The sequence below is a fragment of the Athalia rosae genome, chromosome 2 (assembly GCF_917208135.1).
Source record: "Athalia rosae chromosome 2, iyAthRosa1.1, whole genome shotgun sequence".
Taxonomy (NCBI): domain Eukaryota; kingdom Metazoa; phylum Arthropoda; class Insecta; order Hymenoptera; family Athaliidae; genus Athalia; species Athalia rosae.
In genome coordinates, this window is record NC_064027.1 from 27,396,042 (window position 1) to 27,417,390 (window position 21,349).

At 38.1% G+C, this 21,349-nt stretch overlaps 1 protein-coding gene across 17 annotated transcripts in view; it reads right to left on the minus strand.

The window, feature by feature from the left end:
- LOC105685764 (potassium channel subfamily T member 2) overlaps positions 1-21,349 on the minus strand; it is a 103,449-nt gene that overhangs the window by 67,873 nt on the left and 14,227 nt on the right. The gene's annotated exons all lie outside the window — the stretch shown is intronic.

The window sequence follows — 21,349 nt, forward strand, 5'->3', positions numbered from 1 at the left end:
TTTCCCCCCTCCATTCCTGATATTTCAAACCTAATTTCCCAAGGGTATCATTTATCAGCTGATGCGATTTAAAGGTTATAAATAATCAGAGGACTTTATATTTGCGGTTGCTAGCTATCAATTTCTTTTGATCCGGATACGTCGTTGTTGATCCGCGTCTATGTTTGATTAGATGAAAAGCATAATTCCTTTGTACCGATTATTCATTTTACAATGTAGAAACGATTTGCCGCCAGAACATATTGCGATCATATTGGAAATGAGCAGGCGCAGAGCCTGGTCGAATTGACGCGAAATGCCCCATGTATGACGTGTACCTTTACAATATATAGGTGTAGGTTTTGTTGACCGAGGACGAATCGATAGGGAAATTTATCGCACAGCCTTTCAATCCAGAGGTTTATAACCTCGAAGCTGTTTTATTTATTTTTTTTTTTTCAATTCATATGCCGGTTCTTTTGCGCTTTTTTCGATGATTAAAATTTTTCTTGCGAGCGCACGATTTACCACTTCGTATTTTCAACGTTCATTATGATTTGAGGCGTATAAGGGACGACGAACAAGTCGTACGAAGAGGTTCTTCAAATATTGTACAGGGCATTTCGCGTCCATTTTACCTGCGGTTTTCTCACTTCGCTATTTTCAACTTGATTTATTTAAACATTTTGTGAGAACGAACCTCGGAAACGACCCTTATTTTTCTATTACTTTGATAATTTCAGATCATCGAGATCATCCATCTGTGAGAGTTTCTGAAATTTCAAAGACGGCAAATTATAAAACGCTTGCGTAATTATCAAGGGAAATCACTTTTGAATATGGGAAGGGGGGACAAAATGGGGGACCCCGAAAATTTTATAAAAATTGTTTTCAAAGTGATCGAAAAAAACTTCAAACGCTATTCCAGGCTTTTAAAATTTGTTTCTCATAATAATCAATTTCAAATAAATCTTGATGTAATTACTTCAAATGTTAATAGAATTCTTATAAATAACATCCAGTGAAATAAAAATCATTTTTTTTTTCTCTTGGTCACTGAAAATTTTTCTCATTTACTCCAAATACAAATAAGAGAAAGAAGTTTCGTCGTATTTAAGTTTCACCAGGCTGGAGCCAGCTTGCAGGGCTTTCCTCAAGTATCTGCCCCGTTTTGCCCCACCTTCCCCTGTATATTTTACGAATATCACCTTATACAAAAATTTCCAAAGAGATAAAAAATTTTCGTCAACGTTCGGCCATATCTAGGCGGATTGGCGAGAAACGCCCGATAAAAATAAATATCCTCAAAAAATTTTATGCACCCTATGCAACCCATGTTATATTAGAAAATAAGAAAAGTCTTATAATTTAGGAAAAAATTCAGTGAAGTAAATGTAGTTGGGACGTGGCAGAAGCTCTTGAATTACGAGCGCCACGGCTGCAGTGCAATTCTGCAGATGCTAAATTGGTCCTTAAAACGACCTCAATAGTTGGGTGAGGTCAGGTTGGGCTGAGCGTAATACCTGACTTACAAAAAATGGTGTCTTTCTCTTTTCCTCAAACATTGCTGTCCCATATCATCCGAGCAAGCAATGAATTATGAAAAAATACCGCAGTTTGAGTAAAATAAAACAACTTTCGAAACTACTTGTTATAATTTGTTTATCGTATTTTCTGTTGGGCAAATGTTTGTTATCGAAGAACTTTTAATGGGGACATGATTTGATCCTTGGAAATTGTTTGTTTAGTGACAATAACAATATCATTCCCTTCCTGTAAGCGCATTCAGATAACATTATACCCTTTGCCATTGAAAACTTATGATCTGGATTACAGCACAGTCCACAGATTTCTGTGAACAGTTCGCGAGATTCGAAGTTAGAAATTTCGAACATCTTATCTCGATCCCCGTTAGGTGAAGTTGTGTCTCTGAGTAATGCAATTAATTAATATACCTAATCGATAACTTTTGAAGAATCACGAGCCCAACGAGTCAACACTTTATAATCACCGTACGTATATTGTAATTCGTCTAGTTTTTAATACCTGATAGCTGAAAAATTCGATTTTCTGCAATTGCTTTTTTAATTTTTCGGGTTGAGTTTGGATCGAAAATGAATCGATTTTCACAATTGTTTTTCAAGTTTGATTTATAGGTCCACGTTTTGAAATGAAGATAAAATGACAAAGAATTATACGTGATAAAAATGATGACTGATATCGTTATTGATGCACACGTATGTTGCCTCTGCAGCCACCATAAAATCACGTGGGGTTTGAATACGATCCGGAAAGCCAATCTTTAATTATTAACATCCCCGCGGTGGGTTTTGTAAATTTCCTGCCGAGTAAAGCAGATTACTAACGATATATCTCTAATCCTATGGACTCGGGCGAAATGGGAAGTTGTCCGTAAGTCGTCATCCCTTAAAAGCCACCAAACGTCTTTTTACTCGCGTCGAATAAATATCCCCGCGGCGGACGCGAGGGCGGAAAGGAGCCGGATTTTTTTTTTTTCTTCACGCCTAATCAAACGGTGATGCAATTTACGCGAACGAGCGGTATAATTTCTCGAAAATCATTTTTTTTTTGCTCTCCCGGTCTCATTCCGTCTCTTGAGAACGTACCAAATGAATAAATGGCGCTGGAAAAAATTGCGGTGAAAATTTTCGGAGTCCAATATTTCCCGATATCATACGTGTACGATATTTTTACGATATTGTCAAAGAGCCACAAAAGCGGAAGGATTTTTCAATTATCTTGGACGGGGCGGTGAGTCTTCGACGTAATCTAAAATATCCTCTCGAACAGGTATGTATGCGTGTATAAGTGATACAATGTTAGGTACGCGATGCCGCCTCGAGTCGTGATTTTATGTAGTTGAAAGAGGCGAATAATATAAGATTCCAGGGATTCTTTATACTTTTCTCGATTGTTGCATCCGATTCGTACCACATCTGTATGTTCGTATAATGCAGAGATACAGGTATAAAAAGGGAGAAGGAAGGTAAAAAGAATAGAAAAAAGAAATCCTCTCGCACAAAATAAGTCGCGTAAAAAACCCGAGGGATTGCGACGAAAGATGAGTCTCACCGGCGGAGTGGATGTTGGAAAAAATAAAATAAAAGAAATAAGACCGACGGAAGTAAAAGAAAAAAGGAAAATTCTGGAGATGACTCGATTTGAGCAATTTTACGTTTCACCTTTCATCACTTCCGGACCAGATTGAACGTACGTTCGATTGAACATCAATCCCGTGCAATTGTGAATCAGAGAGAAAAGAATGCCTGTCAATTACTGAAAACAGAATGAAAACGTGAAAAAAAAAAAATATATATATTTATATATAAATGAAAGAGGAAGACTTCAAAGCGCACGTTGGTATCTGATTTCGGATTTTCGATTGCTTTTTTTCGCCATTTATGTTTGTATCGAATAGTAAATATGTGTGAGAGCGTAATTACCCTAACCTACAGTACTAGTATTGAGGAAATTCGAAAATACCCAATCCTGTGCGTATGAAAAATTGGGAAAGTATTTTTTTTCTCGACCCCAGAATCGCGCCAAGAATTTATCGTAGCTCACCATTTTATCCTCAATTTTATCAGAATCCCCCAAAGAGACGTGAGCGCGTTTATAGGCAATCTCGCTAACGGGCAATTTTCAAAAATTTTCCGGCGAAAAAAACGTGATATTTTCACGGAAAATTGCGAATAACTCTCGGACAGCTGCTCCCGTGTCCCAAACGTTCAATATTCGGTTGAATCGTCAAACATGATTTTTTTTCCTGCATTCAAACGAATCAAATGCTCATTCATCGCTGTCCAACTCTCAAGAGCTTTCCGAAATTAGAACAGGGCGATAAATTTTCCGGTCGCTGTACTCAGAAATTTCCAAAGGTATGAGAAAAAAAAAGAGAGGATCCTTTACGAGAATAAAAAAAACCCTGCATCACGTGACACATGGGGCTGAAAAACGGGGATGAAATTTGAGACACGTGTGTAGAGTATATGTAATCCACTTTTCATGCATCTTTTTTTTCATTCCATCTTCTCTTATTATCCTAGTTGCGCTTCAAGTGCTTTGTCAGCACTTTGAAATAATGAGCGTTTTGAGTGTACGATTGTGTAAATACCGTACCGGTGTGTGCAAACGTACGTACACGTGCGATATATGCACACATATATACCAGAAAGTAAACCTCACATTATACATCAAATCCCAACTCCCTTCCAATGTTTTTTTTTTTTATTTTTTATTTTTTTTTTTTCTCGTCCTGCACGTACCTCGCGTAACGTAAGCATTATAAAATGGTCTCCGGAGAATTTTTACAACCCCCGTTGAGATTTTCCGTGCCGTTGAAGCGATTAACCGGAGGTTGCAGAATTTGATTAAGAGAAACTTTGATCTACGGTTAATTTTATTTAGTTAACTTTGATGTTTCAATATTTTTTCACTTTGTAACGTCTACCGATCTAAAAGATGGACGGATCCAGTTGTTCGTAGTGTTAGATTTGAACGTACGGACGGACGAATGTTTTTCTTTCGCGATTCGGAGGGTAATTATAATTAATGAGCGAATCGGAGTCGGAGATATAATTGTGTCCACTCGGAACTGTGCGTTAATTGTGTTTCAGTTTGTGTAATTGGTTATCCGAGGTCTTTGCCGACCTCCTCTCGGCCGTTGTCTTGGTCTTTTGTTTCGTTGACTTTAGTAAATTGATTATTTGGATCCCACGGTTTCCATTTAATAGGGTGATACCATGTGATACTTTGCGGAATCGAGTTTAACTTGGTCAATTAACTTCTGGATAATTAGCCGATACGACGCGTCCGAACACCGAGAAACCGAACGACAGACAGTATAACAGTTTCTATGCTTCGGTTCTCATTACTCGTGTTCTCATCTCTGATTATTTTCGGGTTAACATGGTACAGTAGCTATTCCTATAGCGAAACGGAAAACGATTAAACTTTCCTCAAATTTTACTAGTAGTTTCCGTGTGTACCTTACATGTAATATCGATTCAATTTAATATTTGACTCTCGGTTCAGCAAATGATTGGATCTGCGAGAACGTCGATTCATTTTTTTTTTTTTTTTCTCGTCTATCTTTCACCGTTGGAATTCGTCTGCTTACCTGTTTGAAAAAATTAAATCTCTGTACACGATCGGCCCAATAGCGTGTAATTATTTAGGTTGCGAAATCGGCGGTTGTAATTTTTCATAATTTATATTCACGTCGCATTGATTAAAGCCGGTAACGTATGTATGTACAACAACTGAAATTACTTTCACGATTCCAAACGTTTTTCTATCATTATCATTATTGTCAATAGCATATAAAGACATCGAAAAGACAAAATCACGAAGAAGAGGAATTAATATTTTTATGGATGTCTACTTTCATTCGGTTTCTTTTTTTTTTCAATTCGTGTCATACTCAGACGATTTTTTTCTTCTCTGATCTCTTTTGATCGATAAGATTGAAGAAACGTAGATGCTCGAGACTGATAATTTGGGAAATTCAATACCTTGTTATTTTCTAACAACTATATAGCTCCTTCTAATCACCGAAAATGATGGGTGTAGTTTGAATCGGTCTATGATTTGATCGTATTCAAGTTTTTATTCCAAGGTTGTCTTGAAATAAATATTCTTTTCTGGCGCATATGATGATACACTATCAGTTCTCTGCTGAACCTCGGAATTATTACCACGCAAGGACTTGAAATTTTCAGAATTTCGTTCGTTACAACCGTGCAAAAATAATTTTCAATTCGAAATTTTTCGTTTTTTTCATCACACCAATCGATCGAAAACGAAACGACGTATTATATCTGTCTGTCCATAATGTGGAAGGAAAATGAATAAATTACGTCCTGTTCCCGGGATCCGAATGGAACTCAAATCGGTATATGAAAAAAAAAATTCAATTATCCCAAAGCGTTCCTATATAATTAGCATAATCATATACATCACATAAACCCAGTTCCTTTATTAAAATATAAACGCGAGTTATAAGCCTGGTACGCACTTTTATTGCTCAGCAAAAATTAATAAGTCTCGCAAAGTTTCCACCTGTTGAATTCTCACAGAGATCTTATATTCTTGGAAGAAATCTGATAGATTGGGTACCGCCACGTCATTGATTGGGAGGTTGCCGTCTACCGTATATCGAGAGAAAAGAATGAATAAAAGAATTTGAACAAGTTCAAAAATCAATGGCGACGTCTGATTTTCCGAGTGGAAATCAGAGTCAGAGTCCGTATACAGGTGGGTAGACCGTAATGACGGAGGGCCTGCGGAGTGCGATTTACAGAGAGGGGAGGTCAATTATTATCCCGTGGGAGAACCGCGGGAAGATGGAAGGCCGTTGGTCAAATGGGGTCAACTCGGGTCACCGCGCGTTAAATCTGCAGCGCACCCGCGCAAGATAATACATTAAATTCAATTTCGGTGTCATTTACACCGTGCGAGGTGTACACACTGTACCCATACGCGCGGGCGATAAAATTCTCCGAAATCAAATTAGTTCCGCATCACGTTTCGAAATTTCTTGTTACGTACTGATCTGTATATTGAATACAATGATTATTGAAAATGAAAAAAAAAAGAATCACAGCGTACCGAATTTTTCTTCTTTCTAAAATAGTCTTTGCAAGATATTTTGATCTACTATCACGAAGTGTATGAATCACCTTGTAGGTGATTCATAGGATCTGCTGTGTACCCCGATAATAATGAAAAATATCTTTCAAATATCATCGACAAGGCATCAATCCACTCGGAGTGCCGGAGTATTTTTATTTTATATCTACTTTATACATATCCATGCGTGTATGATAGATCTGAATGTACATGAATATATATATATATATATATATATATATATATATATGTAGCGTGGGCGACGAATGATCAAAGAAATGTGCTCCTGATCGTATTCGGGATCAGTGCAACGAAAAAGTGTAGGTAGATGGATATCGTTTTTTGAACAAAGAGCGAAACGGGGAAGGACGGAATTTTCAGCATTTGGACGTACATACGTACACCGTGATTTTTATCTACGATTACACGTTGAGATATCTGGAGATTGAAAATTCATGTAACAAATGTATACGACGAACAGTGACACCCGTAATCAACCACCCTACAGGAAATATGTTTCGGTATGTCCAGCGATACCTGGATTCAACGTAAAAAAAGAAGACAGAGAGGGGGGAAATAATTGAAATTGAAAATTTGTACGAGATGACAATGAAGCGGGAGGGAAAGGGAGCGGACTCGCATGCAGGATTGCAGAATTATCGGTCCAGATGTGTTATGATTTCGATACATGGTAGAAAATACATACTGCAGCAGGATGAACAAAAATTTTTTCATCACTTCATATTAGAAAAAATTTATCATTTGATGCAACTATATGTTTATTAATTAATTTTTTTTTTTCTTTTAGTCTTGATATATTTTTAATTATTACGCTTGGCACGATGCATCTTCGCGATTGAATTAACTCGGGTTCGCTAGATCTTCGTGATGACGTACTATTTATTTTTAATTCAAATATTTTACTCTCCAACAACCGATCGTTTTGTAATATTCTTTATTTCTTTCTCCTCCTTTAAATTATCCAAGCGATTTATTTGAATCGATTGATTTATTCGATACACGTATACGTATATATATTCATAATTTTCGGTCCTCTACTTTTCATTAAAGCCATTCTACCATAAGCATTTTTTTTTTTATTCAGTACTTACTATTTTCGTCTTTTTTCGTTTAAGTAATTTTTTACGTTCACATATATAACATTATCTAGCAGCGATACTTTTCATGTACTATCGACTGAAATACCGATTAATTTTATTAACTTTCTTATATCAATTTAATGGGAATTATTATTTCATATTCCGAGAGAAACGTGTCCGAGAATTTAAGATGGCGCTGGTCAAGATCGTGCGTATGAACACGTATATCTATATACTTAACATCGACCGAATTTCGCAACGGAAAGTAATTGATGTATTTAGAATGAATTATGCTTTGAAAACCGTAGATACTGATAAATATTCAGATTTCTGATATCTGATCGGATACAGAAACGATCTATGTAATCATATCGGTAGTAACGTGAAATAACTGGTTTGTCATTTACCTACTCTTCTTGCTATTGAAATCTCTAATGTCTGAACAAAGAATACGTCAAATATTTGTACATGTACCTGCTAAAATTTAATTACGCACGTTTCCCCGCCTGTATTATACCTATGTCTATACACGTTTATTCAAAAGTCACTGCAGTTTAATTATCTCAAAAGCGTTGCACAATAATCCATATATAGTATGTGTCTATACATATACTCTTAGAATATACAAACACAGGTCTACCTATACAACGGGTCAATATTATCACGTCAATGTATACGCGTTAATTGAACTTCTTCACTCGACCAAAAACCATTCGTTGTTACAACAATACATGGGTGACAATAATTTCGTTTACATACTCTCATTGTCGTTTTATAAAACTTATATACACAGGTACGTGCGTGTACATATTGGCAATATGCTGCAACATTTATTTTATTATTTTCGTAAAATTTTCGTAGAAAAATTTTCATTCCTCGTTCATTTTATTCACTGTGAAATTATTTGTTTTATTTTTATTTTCCGTCATCGTTATATCATTGTATTTTAATTTTATTTAGAAATATTTTCTCTCGGATGCAGTGTGAGAGAACGCGCGCGAAGTGGGGCAAGGGGGAAACCCTTGAGAGGATATATCGACGGCGCACCGATTACTCGATATGTATTTTACACCGTCTCCGACAATCGAAATTTTCTAACTGTAGAGAAAACGTGGTTGCAAACGCGAGGCGCGAATATCGCGGCCGGTTTCGCCATCGACTCTGCAAACCATGCACGTGTCTTCAGATCGAAATTCCTACCTATTATATACGTACGTCTACTACCTCGAAAATACCTATGCACGTATGTATACGTATCTCTCTATTACCTATCTATATACGTGGATATAAACGCGATTAATACGATGCACACGTTTCGGGTATACCAATCCCCGCCAAGTTACTGCATTACTTTTTTCTTTCTTTTGATTTTTTTTAATAATTTCATTTGATACTTTTTTGGTTTATCTACAACGATATTGGTCCTCTTTTATTCGGGGATGAATAAATTCGAAGTAACTGATCGAATAGAAAATAAAAAATGTAACGCATTAAAATATCTGGGTTTTTTTTTTTGCCGTATAATTTTTTGTATTTATTTATCTCTTCCCGCCCCGTATTTCAAAAACGCCCGATTGGTTCTTTATTCGTTCGCTTATCTTTTTTTTTTTTGTCAACTTTTTATTTTTCATTTGATAAAATTGGAGAAACTAAAAAAGAATTCGATGAAAATTTTTTTTTCTTTGATTTTTTCGTGGTTTTGTTGTTTTCAGTTTTTTTTTTTTTGGTTTCTCTTTTTTATACATGTATTTTGCAGAAGCGCGTGGTTTTGATCGTGCAGAGGGTGGTTTGCCTGCCTCCTCGCGAGGCAGCGGCTCGCTGGCGACTGACATCATCCCCTTTTGCAGACGCGGATGGCGCAGACGCCTAAAAGACTGATTTGCAAATTAGTTGACTTCTCCGGAATTTTCACTCATTTTTCATTTTGGGTTTTTTTTTTTTTTTTGCTTTTTCGATTCCCTGGAAAACGTTTCGGATTTTTTTTCCAAATTCCCTCCAATCTGTAACAACGTCTCCATCGGCGTACCAATTTACCGGACCGACTACCTTTGATCATAAAAATGGCGACTCTATAACCCGCTCTACTTGAAACATATTTTTCATCCATCTTTTTCAAAATCAAATGGGTCTCAAAAAAAAAAAATCAATAAACAGATATTCCGTTTCTTCCTCCTCCTTCAAACCTCCTCGAGAAGAAATTATTCACAGCGTGGCAAAATCCACGTAATATAGTCAATGTTGATTTCAAAAAGAAATCAGAGAATATTCCTGAAGGAGCAAAAAACAATACAGAAATTTTCCAACGAAAAACACTTCTTTTGGTCCACATCACCTCACAGGATCGACCCTATTCGGCACGAAACCTGCATCGCACGGCTACTCACCCAACAATTTATTACTTAATTTTCGCTCCAATTTTGTGGCGCTCAATAAAATCCGTTAAGTACGCATCGACTGCGGTAAGAACTCTTGTAAAAAGTAACGGCGAGTGTTCTGCGTGGTATAGAAATACGAAATACTTTAAACAGATTTAATCAGAAATTGAATTTTAAAAAGAAATTCAACGTTACAAGCCCGATACCCGTACCCTTACCTATTCACATTCAACCTATACGTACATAAGGTGAAAATAAGAATTATGTACCTGCGGTACATAGTCGATCGTCACGTCAAAATTTAATAATTCATTGATTTTATTTTATCTGTGCACAGCGTCAATTGCGTTTTCCACCTTTTTTTTTTTCTCTTCCTCACCCTACTCTAGTCCTCCTACTTCTGCCACACCGTCTACCAACGAATCGTAAAGTGTACGTATTCGTAGTACCTACACCCCGCATACCCTGCAGCAGTCTGGAAAAAGAATTTAATTATATTTTTCTTCCATACTATTTCACGGTATTCAAGGACGGAATTAAGGTGCAGATGCAGAGTCAGAAGGAAGTACCGCAGACAGATCGAACTGGTGGAATACGAGAGAAAAAAAACAAAAAAAACGACGAAAATAATAAGATGTAGCAAAAAATCGTCGTATCTGTAATCTTAACATTATGCTTTATGATGATAAATCATTCACGCGGCAAGATATATAAAGGGATGAAATTACTGCTTCTTCATGAGGATGAATGAATGAATTCGATCGGACGATAATGGGGTGCGCCTTCGTTAAAAGTCAGATTTGATACGTACAATCGAACATCGATCGATCGGAATTTATTGCACGGTGGTTGGAATCGTTATAGAATTTTTCATTATTATCATTGTCATCATCAGGGTGCGAGATACGTAAGGTTTGCCGTTAAATCGACACGCTTTTTCCGTAAATTTTCTCTACGCAAGTCTGTTATTTCTTTTGTTTTAAATCGAGTTCGAAGCTCGTATGTAGTTGACATGTAATTTTATTTTCGATATTTGAATATGCAGTTTCAGCAGTAACTATTCGTAGGTTACTGGAGCGAGAGCTGCTGTATTACATATGTTCGGAAAATTTGCCTAGCTGAAAACTCTATGTAGATTTACCGGTGGTACGCGGTAGAGTTATTTGCGTTTATTTTTCTTTTAGAGCGCATTTGTTGAAATCAAATCAACTGGAGAATTTTATCGATATTTGCATATAACTGAGAATATCTGTACATATCGTTCTAATATCCACGCATATTTTCAAAGTGAAACACCGCAGTCTTCGGTAGTTTCGGTTGGTTGGTTGTACCTACTATTTCGTCTAATGAAAAGTGGATGAATTCCTGTCATTCTATATTCCTGATTCCCTTGTGTTAGGAACTATCGCCTCATTTACCCGATACGTTCATCCGTGCGGACGTATACGGAGCTTTCGGTTTCAACTTCAATTTCGACTTCGAAAAAGTCGAAAGAAGATGACAAAATAAAATCAACAAAAATTCGGTCGAAAACTTTTACTTTCTCATCGTCTCCGTCCGAACTTCACACGTGTGTTGAGGTGAAAAATTTTCTATCTCATCATTCGTCCGTATTTGCCAGACATAATTTACGGGCTTTTATGTCCTAAACCATTCATCGATTTTCGAGTCGAAGGTTAGGTGAAAAAAAAAAAAATAAAAAAAAAAAATAGATTACAGGATATCGCCAACGTGACATCCAGCTTCAAAAAGTATACCAAGGGCTCCGAATCCCACCCCCCCTTTTTATTATCGTATACTTATGTATACGTGTATACCAAAATTATACCTATACATATATGTACACATAGGTATACGACGTACGTGGAAAGCTGACATACATAGCTTTATACATATATCATTGGACATTGAAGCTTGCGCAGGTGAAAATAACGAGGAGCTATGCTTCACTTCGGTGAAGAAAGTCGATATATACGTAGAATAATATATAATACATATTACATGGATGGGGGGGTCTTCGTATTCGAAGAGCAAGTTTTCCGAGCCACGCTTCGTAATATAAGTGAACATCGTTGGGCGTATTGTTCTAATCGCACCTGGTGATGACAGTTTCTCGTTCGCATGTAACGTAGGTATCTGTATCGATGCGTGAAAAAATCCTAAAACCATAAACTGACGAACGAGAGGCGCCAAATTAACGAAGTAGTATCACATCGACCACGCGAAGAGAAAACGGTGCAAAGCTCGTGCGAAGTTTTCCCTTTCCGCTTGATGTTCTTTTTTTTTCCACGCTTCGTGAAAAATGTTCCATCTATAACGGACCGACCGTCACAAAGGGATTCGAACGGAAGCTCCGTTCATCCTTTCATGAAACCTATGAAAATCAGGCTTTTATTTCGTAATTGAAATTAGAAAAAATTATTAATACAAAAGCTCCCATTCTTCTACATTGAAAGAAGGAGAAGTTATCGTGTTCACATTTTAAAATAGTTGGCTCTTTTCCGGGCCACCCTGTATACATAGGTAGCGTTTCGCTGAAACCATTTGAAAATTTATAAAGGAACGTTCTTTCGGTGTTCTATGTATGGAAGATAAATTCCCTCTTACGATCTGAACGTGCGGCTAGTTTTAAAATTCGCAGCCATTTTCGAGTGGTTAGTTATATTGATGGGCTTCAAATCCTCCGTGTCTTCGTCATGTTCTCGTTTCTCAGTTTCTCTTTTTCTTTTTTTTTTTCAACTTTTTCTCGAATGGATGCCGAGCCAAAAATCTTTATCCCTCCGTACTTTCTCGTACACTGAGCTGAAAATTTTCCTTCCATTCAAGTGCGTCTTGTTTGCGTTCTTCGGCGAGAGGCCGTATGGCTGCATCAGGTTGTCGCACGACTTTTTTTTTCTCCTGTCGCCATGGCGACCGTTTTACTTGTCCTTGGATTATGACATTGTACACTGGACAAACAACCCTCTGTACACTATTTCTGCATGGGATAAACGATATCTCGGAAATAACATCGCACGATTATTTATATCGACCCTCGCAATTATACGCGGTTCATTGGGGTTACGATTCGAAGCTCATTGGTATTAAAAATTGAACGAACATAATTTAATTATCCACGTTGTCGTACACCCACGTGTAAAAGTGCGAAGTGTGAGGAAAGAAAAAAATTCTCAACAATTGATCCGGAAATATCGGTGTACGGGATCATGAATCGAAAATTGAATTTCCATGAGACTCGCAATTAATGAATTGTGAAGTATTCCTCTTCCATTTTTTTTTTTTTTCGATACGCACGTGAAATTTTCGACGGATTTCAGCGTAAAATAGCTGGAGAAATTGCTTGCCGCCGGAAACGAACTTGATGAGAGTGAAATTTTTATGGTTGCTTATTTTTCATCCGCGCGATGTAAAATCGAATCGGGAACATCTGAATCGTGAAAAATGACGGGACTTGAGGAGGTGTAAAATCAAACGGAAAAGAACCAATCGGAAAAAGTACAGAATCGAAATAAAAGTAGCTACAACGAGAATAAAGGAAAACGATTTCGAACAATGACGATAAGTTTCACGCGAGATACGTAGAGTTTCACCCTTGAAGTCTTCACCTTGAATTTTTTCCAGATTTCAGTTGTAGACCAGACTCGGTATTAATTGTGACGATCGTCGATTTTTCACCAAGTATTTTTTGTTCTCCGTTCTCCAATTTTTCCCTTCAAAATTTAATTGTAGAAATTTGATACAGCAGAAAATGATTACATATTTTCATCTCATTGTTCGGCTCGAAGGACGATGAGTGAAGCAGAAAATTGAATTTCGTACAGCGGCCACCCTTATAATATATATATTTTTCCGACGTCGACGGCTCGCGGGGGTCGTAATAAAATTTACAATGATTTTTAACAAGGTAATCTCTGATATATATATTTGCCCGTGAAAATCAAATTTATTCCTACATAGGTATGTATATATAGAGAAAATCTCATGGAATGCCATTTGTTACAGGTCAGAAAAACAGCGCTTCGCACTTTCTAATGGCCACTTTGATGCACTGCGGTCATTTATCCATCCAATTCGCAAAATATTTCACAGTATGATACAACGAAGATTATCTCTTCCACGAAACAAAAAATTTCTTCGTTTTTTTCATGACCTCGTAATGGCATAAAATATTCATTTCGTACATCAATAATATAACCGAATTATCATCGTCCCTAAGGATCGCCACAATTGAAAGATTCGTCGTGCGATTTTTCTTCGCAAATATCAAAGCTCCGTTCTTCTCTGGGATGTACGACGAGGTTGTTTGAATAAAGAATAAAAAATTGATCGAGCGACATCCGAATGTTCAGCTACAAACATCAATAACCGACAAGATTTTTGCTACGGCTCAAACCAAAGCTCGAAGTACACGCGGCGCAAAGAAATAAAAATGCAGTGCTTCTTTCATGTCCCAATTCTTTTTTTCTTCTTTAGCATTATATTTTCCGCCCGTATACCAACGAGTTCCACCCCGTAGGAAATTCATTAATGCAATCGGTAGGAACGAGGTATTGCTGATTGTTTTACGTGTTGAATGAAAAAAGAAAAAAAACAAAACTCAACCATTCGTCTCTTCGTTTCATCGTTTATAATTCATTATACACTCCGGTGACTAGTGATGCCTCCAAGTTCCCTTTACCATACGTTTACTAGATATTTATAACGCATTAAATCACTATTCTCCAAACGTGCGTATAGACGTTGGCCTGAAATAACTTGTATCAAATTTTCTCCACAGCTCGATAAGTATTCGACACGACCGAGTCATTAACTGAGTCGTCTTCTTTGAATGACAAATGCAATCGTAGTATCGATCGATCATTCGCCCCAAAATGTATTCCTCCTCTTCAATCGTCGTTCGATTCTTTACTTTTTAAATAATCGAAATCGATCACAGAATTTTCGGACGTTCCAAAATTGTCACTTTCGAAATAGTTTATAAATTTGGGGAGAAGAGGAAAGTATTTTTGAAATGCTCTTATCACCGGAAAAAAAAAAAAAAAACTCAAAAATTTCGGTGAAAAGAGAAATTTTATGGTCGAATCGCCACGGAATATCGCCCATTGTGTGATAGAAAATGCAGCCAGCTGGCGATCGTATCCGTTTAGACCTGAGTGTTGCAGGTACAACACATTACGTCGTGCACATGTAATATACATCTAATTTACCCTCTTCTGGGGTTATAAAACATCCCAGGACATTAATAAACACTCTTCCTCATTTACCCCACATAAGCCTCACTTTCTCAGAAAAGAGGTTTAGCCCGCAGCTCAAACTGTTCATCCCAACTATTGTACGCACAGTACGAAGTATAACGTTTGTTGTTCCTCGCGGGATTCGCCACCGGTACACGTGAATAAATTAAGCTCTTTCCACTGTACACCTACACCATTCTCTGAAACATTATTTTTTTTTTTTCTTCTCTTTTGCTTTTTGTTTATGCAGTCCTCCATTTTCTTTTTCACGTTAGCTCGGTTTATTCGTCGGCCAATTATCACGTAGCTACCCCGACGAGGTACCTTTTTTATCTCAGTTTATTCGATTTTTTTTTCTTTCATTTTTCCACCGCCCTTTTTTTTTAATCCGTGCGAAGGTTCTTCTATTTCACGTACCCTGCGGAACTATGTAGATGCGTACACGTACTGTATGTAGATATAACTGTACATACATACATATACATATACGTAAGCGCGAGTCGAGGAAAATTCACGAGTGTTTCGCAAGTTTTCAGGTCTAAAAACTTTGTTTGAGCGCGGTTTTCTGTTTTATGGGCTCATCCTCATTCCGCAGACTTCCCACAGCTCTTCTTTAACCTGCAGTCAGGTATGGGTGTACGGACACGTATAAGTAGTACTTGAACTTGAGTTACGCTCCAACTGACTCCCAATTTGTAACGCAAGCTTACATCAACCCCCTACGGCGGGGGTTCAAGAAAACTTCGGTACCTTTATGATCGCGTACCCCACCCCGGATCTACCAATGATTTCACGCCCGTATTGTTACACCACTCGCGATCGGACTTTTGTGATAACCAGTTCCGCGTACATCCGGAATCCGTAAGACGCTGATGGGAAACTATTTAACGATTCCAACGTGACGAATCTTCTAGAATTCTTATTGAATAAGTTAGATAGAAAAAATGCGAAGTTTACCAGGATACGCTGACGCGATCAGCCTTGATTTGAGTCTAAAAATAGGGTGGTGACTCTTTTCTTTTTTTTTTTGTTCCTCCGGAGCTACCTCGTAGATATGTATATACTTGTGTATAATATACTCAACAATTCTGAGTGAATCTGCGGGTTGAGATTTTCATAATCTTCTCATAAGATAGGGATAAGAATAATCGGCGAGATTTAAGCTAGGCGAGCTTTTTGAGGATGTTTCTTGTTTGAAACAAATCGTCGAGGGTAGCTGCTGTTGCTGCTTCTGCCATTTCTGCATATACATATATATATATATATACACGAGTATATCCACCAACTGTGAGTAATAAAATCTTGCTGACTTTCTCTCTCCTTCTCCGACGCACGCACCCACACAGACACCGAGATCCCAAGATTTGAAGTACCGGTTTCGAAGGGATAACTTTGCGGCTGAGTGGTGGAAATAACGAACTCTTAGGTAAACGAGGCAGCTGGAGAAAGATAACTATGAGGAAAGTAAGAAAGTGGTGGAAGAAAAAAGAATGAATGAAATTCAACCGATCCAAAGCCGCAGGGATTTTGGAAAAAAAAGCTGCTCGTTCATGCGGTAGATAAGTAATTCCTTCAACGCCACTTATCTGCGGATATAGCCATGAATTTGAAATCTACGTCTTTCGTTCCCTCGACGCGGTCGCACAAAGATTTGTTATTGATAGATATTCGATTATCAGATATTTCATTTGTTCGAACCGATCGGTGGCTATTATTAGACCTGGGGGGGTCCAAGACGGTCGAAGGGTTTTTGTATACACGTATAAAATATTCGATGGATAAGACTCGAACTGACCAAAATGGACGTGAATTATTCCGACAGATATATCGATTACAACCCACTATACGTAATTTACTCGCTTCGAGTGTACGGTATACTTATATATCGCGTATCTATACGATACACCGTAGGGTACAAGCGCAGACGATGGCCTATAAAAGTTGACGTAACTTGAACTGAATTAATTATAATCTTACTTGACGACCCGATTACTAATTACTAGAGTATGGACGGTCGCCAAGAAAACGAATTTCCTCAACTGTCTCGCGGAAGACCATTTTCACCGGGCCATTAATACATTGAATACATAAAAATGGGGATTGCAGCGGTATGCAATAAAATAGGATCATATAAGTGGGTGACGAATGGGTCGATCGGTAAAATTTTATCTTTATAGGGGATGCATTTTTACTTTTACAAGTTTCGAGGTACGTATCAATCTAATGGTTGGTTAGAAAATTGCGTCATTTTTCACATCGACAAGAGAGCGAGAAAAAAAAATTCGAAAGATTATTAAAAATATTCGATTTCCACGAACGGGGTTAAATTAAATGGTGATTTCAGCGCCGATGCGACCCTGGCTGAAAGTCTCACCCTCGTTCTTCCCGACATTCGATGGTAAGGAAGACATTCGTTTGCCCCATAAGATACGAGTGACGTTATTGTAGACAGAATCTTCTTTGCCAACGAAATGAAGTATTTGAAATGAGCACAGATACGAATCGACTTCTCTGGTCGAGAAGAATTTCAAATTCCCAGTGGATAAGAAAGACAGAACCTTCGAAAGCTCGTATAATCGTGGGGGACCTACCGGAACTTCCATTTTTTCTCAGTAACCAACAGTCAGATACATTGGACGAAAATATTGCGAGTTCGGAATCGAATGGACGGAAAATTCGAATAAATATTTCCCCCGTATTCTCGTGATTGAAACACGATCAATCAAAAACTGGGTACATATTGGTCCAAAATTCATATTTCATCACCAGCAGGTGGATGGATATCAACGACCGATTTGGCAACGATATGACGTATTGAACGTGTATTCCTGCCTATTAAAAATAGAAGCTTTAGTTTCTATTTCAAAATGACATTTGAATCGAAGGCTTTAATTTATGAGAAATCGACTCAACGTAGGGTATGAAGAATGAATAAGCGGTCCGTTTTCCTCAGCGCGAAGGTCACCGCCGGATCGATCATCAGACAAAAGCTTAGGGGTTGCAGGATTGAATAAAAAATACCGCGAAAGCACCACCCGCGTCAAAAACACCACGTATAAAATTCCTTCCTCTTTTTCTCCCTTCGAATTCGCTGTTTTTCATGAATCCTATTTAGCTTTTGGCGCGAAGGTTGATTGAAAGGTCAAACAGGTATCCCTCGTAACTCTCGACCGCGGATGTCAAAGGACGGGGAATTGGACTCTCGCGAGAGTCTAACTTGTCACTACGACATTATAGATACCCTATCGAATGGTGTCCCGCACCGTGAAACAATTTCCTGGGAAATTGGTCGCAGCGAGAGAAACGCCTGGAAAATCCTACGCGACGCTCAATTCGAACTGCACCCCCACACCCCGTGATAATAACCATTATTTTCCGAATCTTAAATTCTCTTTCTCACACCCCAGGCACTCATTCGTCAGACAGAGCTGTGTATAAAATGACGCCATTAATGCGAGTGGTGAACCGTGTCCGAAAAAGGTGTTTGAAAAGCAATCAGTCAGTCAGTCAGTCTTCTCTTTATCTTTGTTTTTTTCATTCGATTTTTTCAGTCACCTTCCTTTCGGGATTAGTCGTTTAAATCTTAATTGATATTCTAACGAATTCTGGAGATCACTGCGAAACGAGAATACGGTACGATCCCGCGAATGGCTTACGCGGAGAGAACATACAATAGCTCGCCACGTTGGCATTGCGAAAATAGGGAAACGGAGAAAGATTTGAAAAAAAAAAAAAAAAAAAACGACACGGAGAACCCGAAATTAGATTTCGAGGTGATAAAGTCAGACTGGACAGAGAATGCTCCGCGAATAAACTTATATATTTTGTACAGCGACCTTTCGTCTAGCCAATTCAGAGTGACGTTCCAATTTGCATCCGTTTTCTTCTTGTTATCCTCTGGGGCACGCCACGAAACTTCGCGATGTGTATGCACGTACGGATATACGTGTGTATAATTCAATACACATGACCGATCCGCAGCCAAAATGCGCGAGGGCGAAAACTCCAAAATCCAGTTTCCGGTGTTTCGTTGAAATAACACCCCACTATTTGTGGGTTGTGAATATATGCATGCAATAGTTTCAGAAACGCGTCTAGAATGAATATTTTCTATGGGGAAAAAAAAATTTTCAGAAATTTTCTGCCCCTTTTCATCAAAAAGCACTTTCGTTCACGTTTCGAACCGTTCCGATGATATGACCATGATTGAATTTGGATTTTTCATCGTCATCTGAAATTTCGCAATTTTCTACATCATCGGACGATTGATAATGATTAAGGTAGATACCAGCAGAAAGCTTTAGAAGAAAAAAAAAAACCGGTAAACATTCTCTGCAAGTTGATTCGCGCATGATTATATTGGATGAGTAGAAATGTGCGTGTATACGTTGATATCTGGAATTGTAGAAACAGAAAATTAAAAGCGCGAAAAGAGAGGAGAAAAATAATTTTGAAAAAATGTATCCTGCCTCTCAACGATAGCTGCCGGTGCCTGCGGGGCTACAGAATTTTAAACGTGGTACTGCAGATGTAAAGATCAAAGTAAAGTATACCTTAAGTTTTCATGAGTACCGGGGCGCGGCGGAAAAAAAGAGAAATGTACAAAAAAAACAAGTAAAAATAGGAAAAACGTAAGTGAAAAAAATACTTTACAAAGGGCTCGAGGGCGGCGAGTACTCAACCGACCGAGAAACGATGTTAAATATTTATAACCGGCGCACGTGAGTCAACAAAATTCTTATTAAAAAAAAAAATAAATAAACGAATGAAAAAGTCACTGAAGTCGCTTCATGTACATTTCTCTTAACTATTTTCGCGTTTTTTCGCGTACGTGCCGGCGTTAATGAGTCCGAATTTCGTCAAATTGCTCACTCATATTATCAAGTCATGGGACTTTCGATATTTCAGAACAACGGAGTCAAAGGTCCTGAAATAGAAAACGGCAAAACGAGGCGGGGGCGTACGTTCCAGGACTCGAGGAATAAATATTTATATGCAGTTGATGTCGGGCAGCAGCTTGTGTATCGAGGGGATCGATCGTCGATTATTTCAGGACTTGGCACTGGACCTGGACGATTTCGGTGTACGGAAGCTGACAAATCAGAGACGAAACGATAACATCCATCAACTTTATACCCTTACAGACGGCCGAATTTCACTGCTTGATATGTCCCCTTGAATTTCCCCCGCCTCCTGTTTTTATCGGATAAATTCATCCGCCAATTCCACCGGAAACTCACACGTCCGTGTATATTTTTACGTCATTGTAACCGGCGGCTGAGGGCAAACGAGAACAATCTTCGCCCGTTCCGTTTATCCCTGCGGGGGTTCGAAATTCCGCGTACATTAAAAACGCTACGGGGGAAGTTGCTCGACAAATTCGAATCTCGTACAGGTGTAGGTATACTTATTGCCGCGTTGGTATCTCACGTCGAATGATTTCTTTTTTTTTTTTTTTCGTATTTTTTCTCAACTTATTCGATCGCGAGAGAGTTGTAATTATTTACTTCTATCTGTATCGTGTTATACTCACGTTGCGGATCACGTTGGAAAATTTCCGGTTTCACTTACCTGTAAAAATATAATAAATTTATATGAGATCTGAATATAAATTTTCAATCGAATTTTTTTCGCTGTGCATTTCTATTTTTTACTCTTCATTGTCCCGAATTTTTGGCAGAAGAGTTTTAGTTCTCTGACTTTTTATGAATTGAGGATGTATTTTTTTTTTCTAGAAGTTGGCCGTCCGTAATAGAGTTGTAACGTGAGCTCAGAATGTTCGGAAGAGATTTCGCTGCCGCTAAATGTGGCCGGAGTAAGGGGCGCAAAAAAAAAAAATTGGCAAACTTAAGTGCCATCAAGAGCGCGGTTAGTGACTCGGAACACACCCTCATTGTACAGACAATTTCTAGGATCGCTCTATCTCTCGAGACGCATCGGGTACATAGGTACGCGTATATAGGTATGGGTATGTATATCAACAGCACGTATATACCGAGCTACCCTTAAT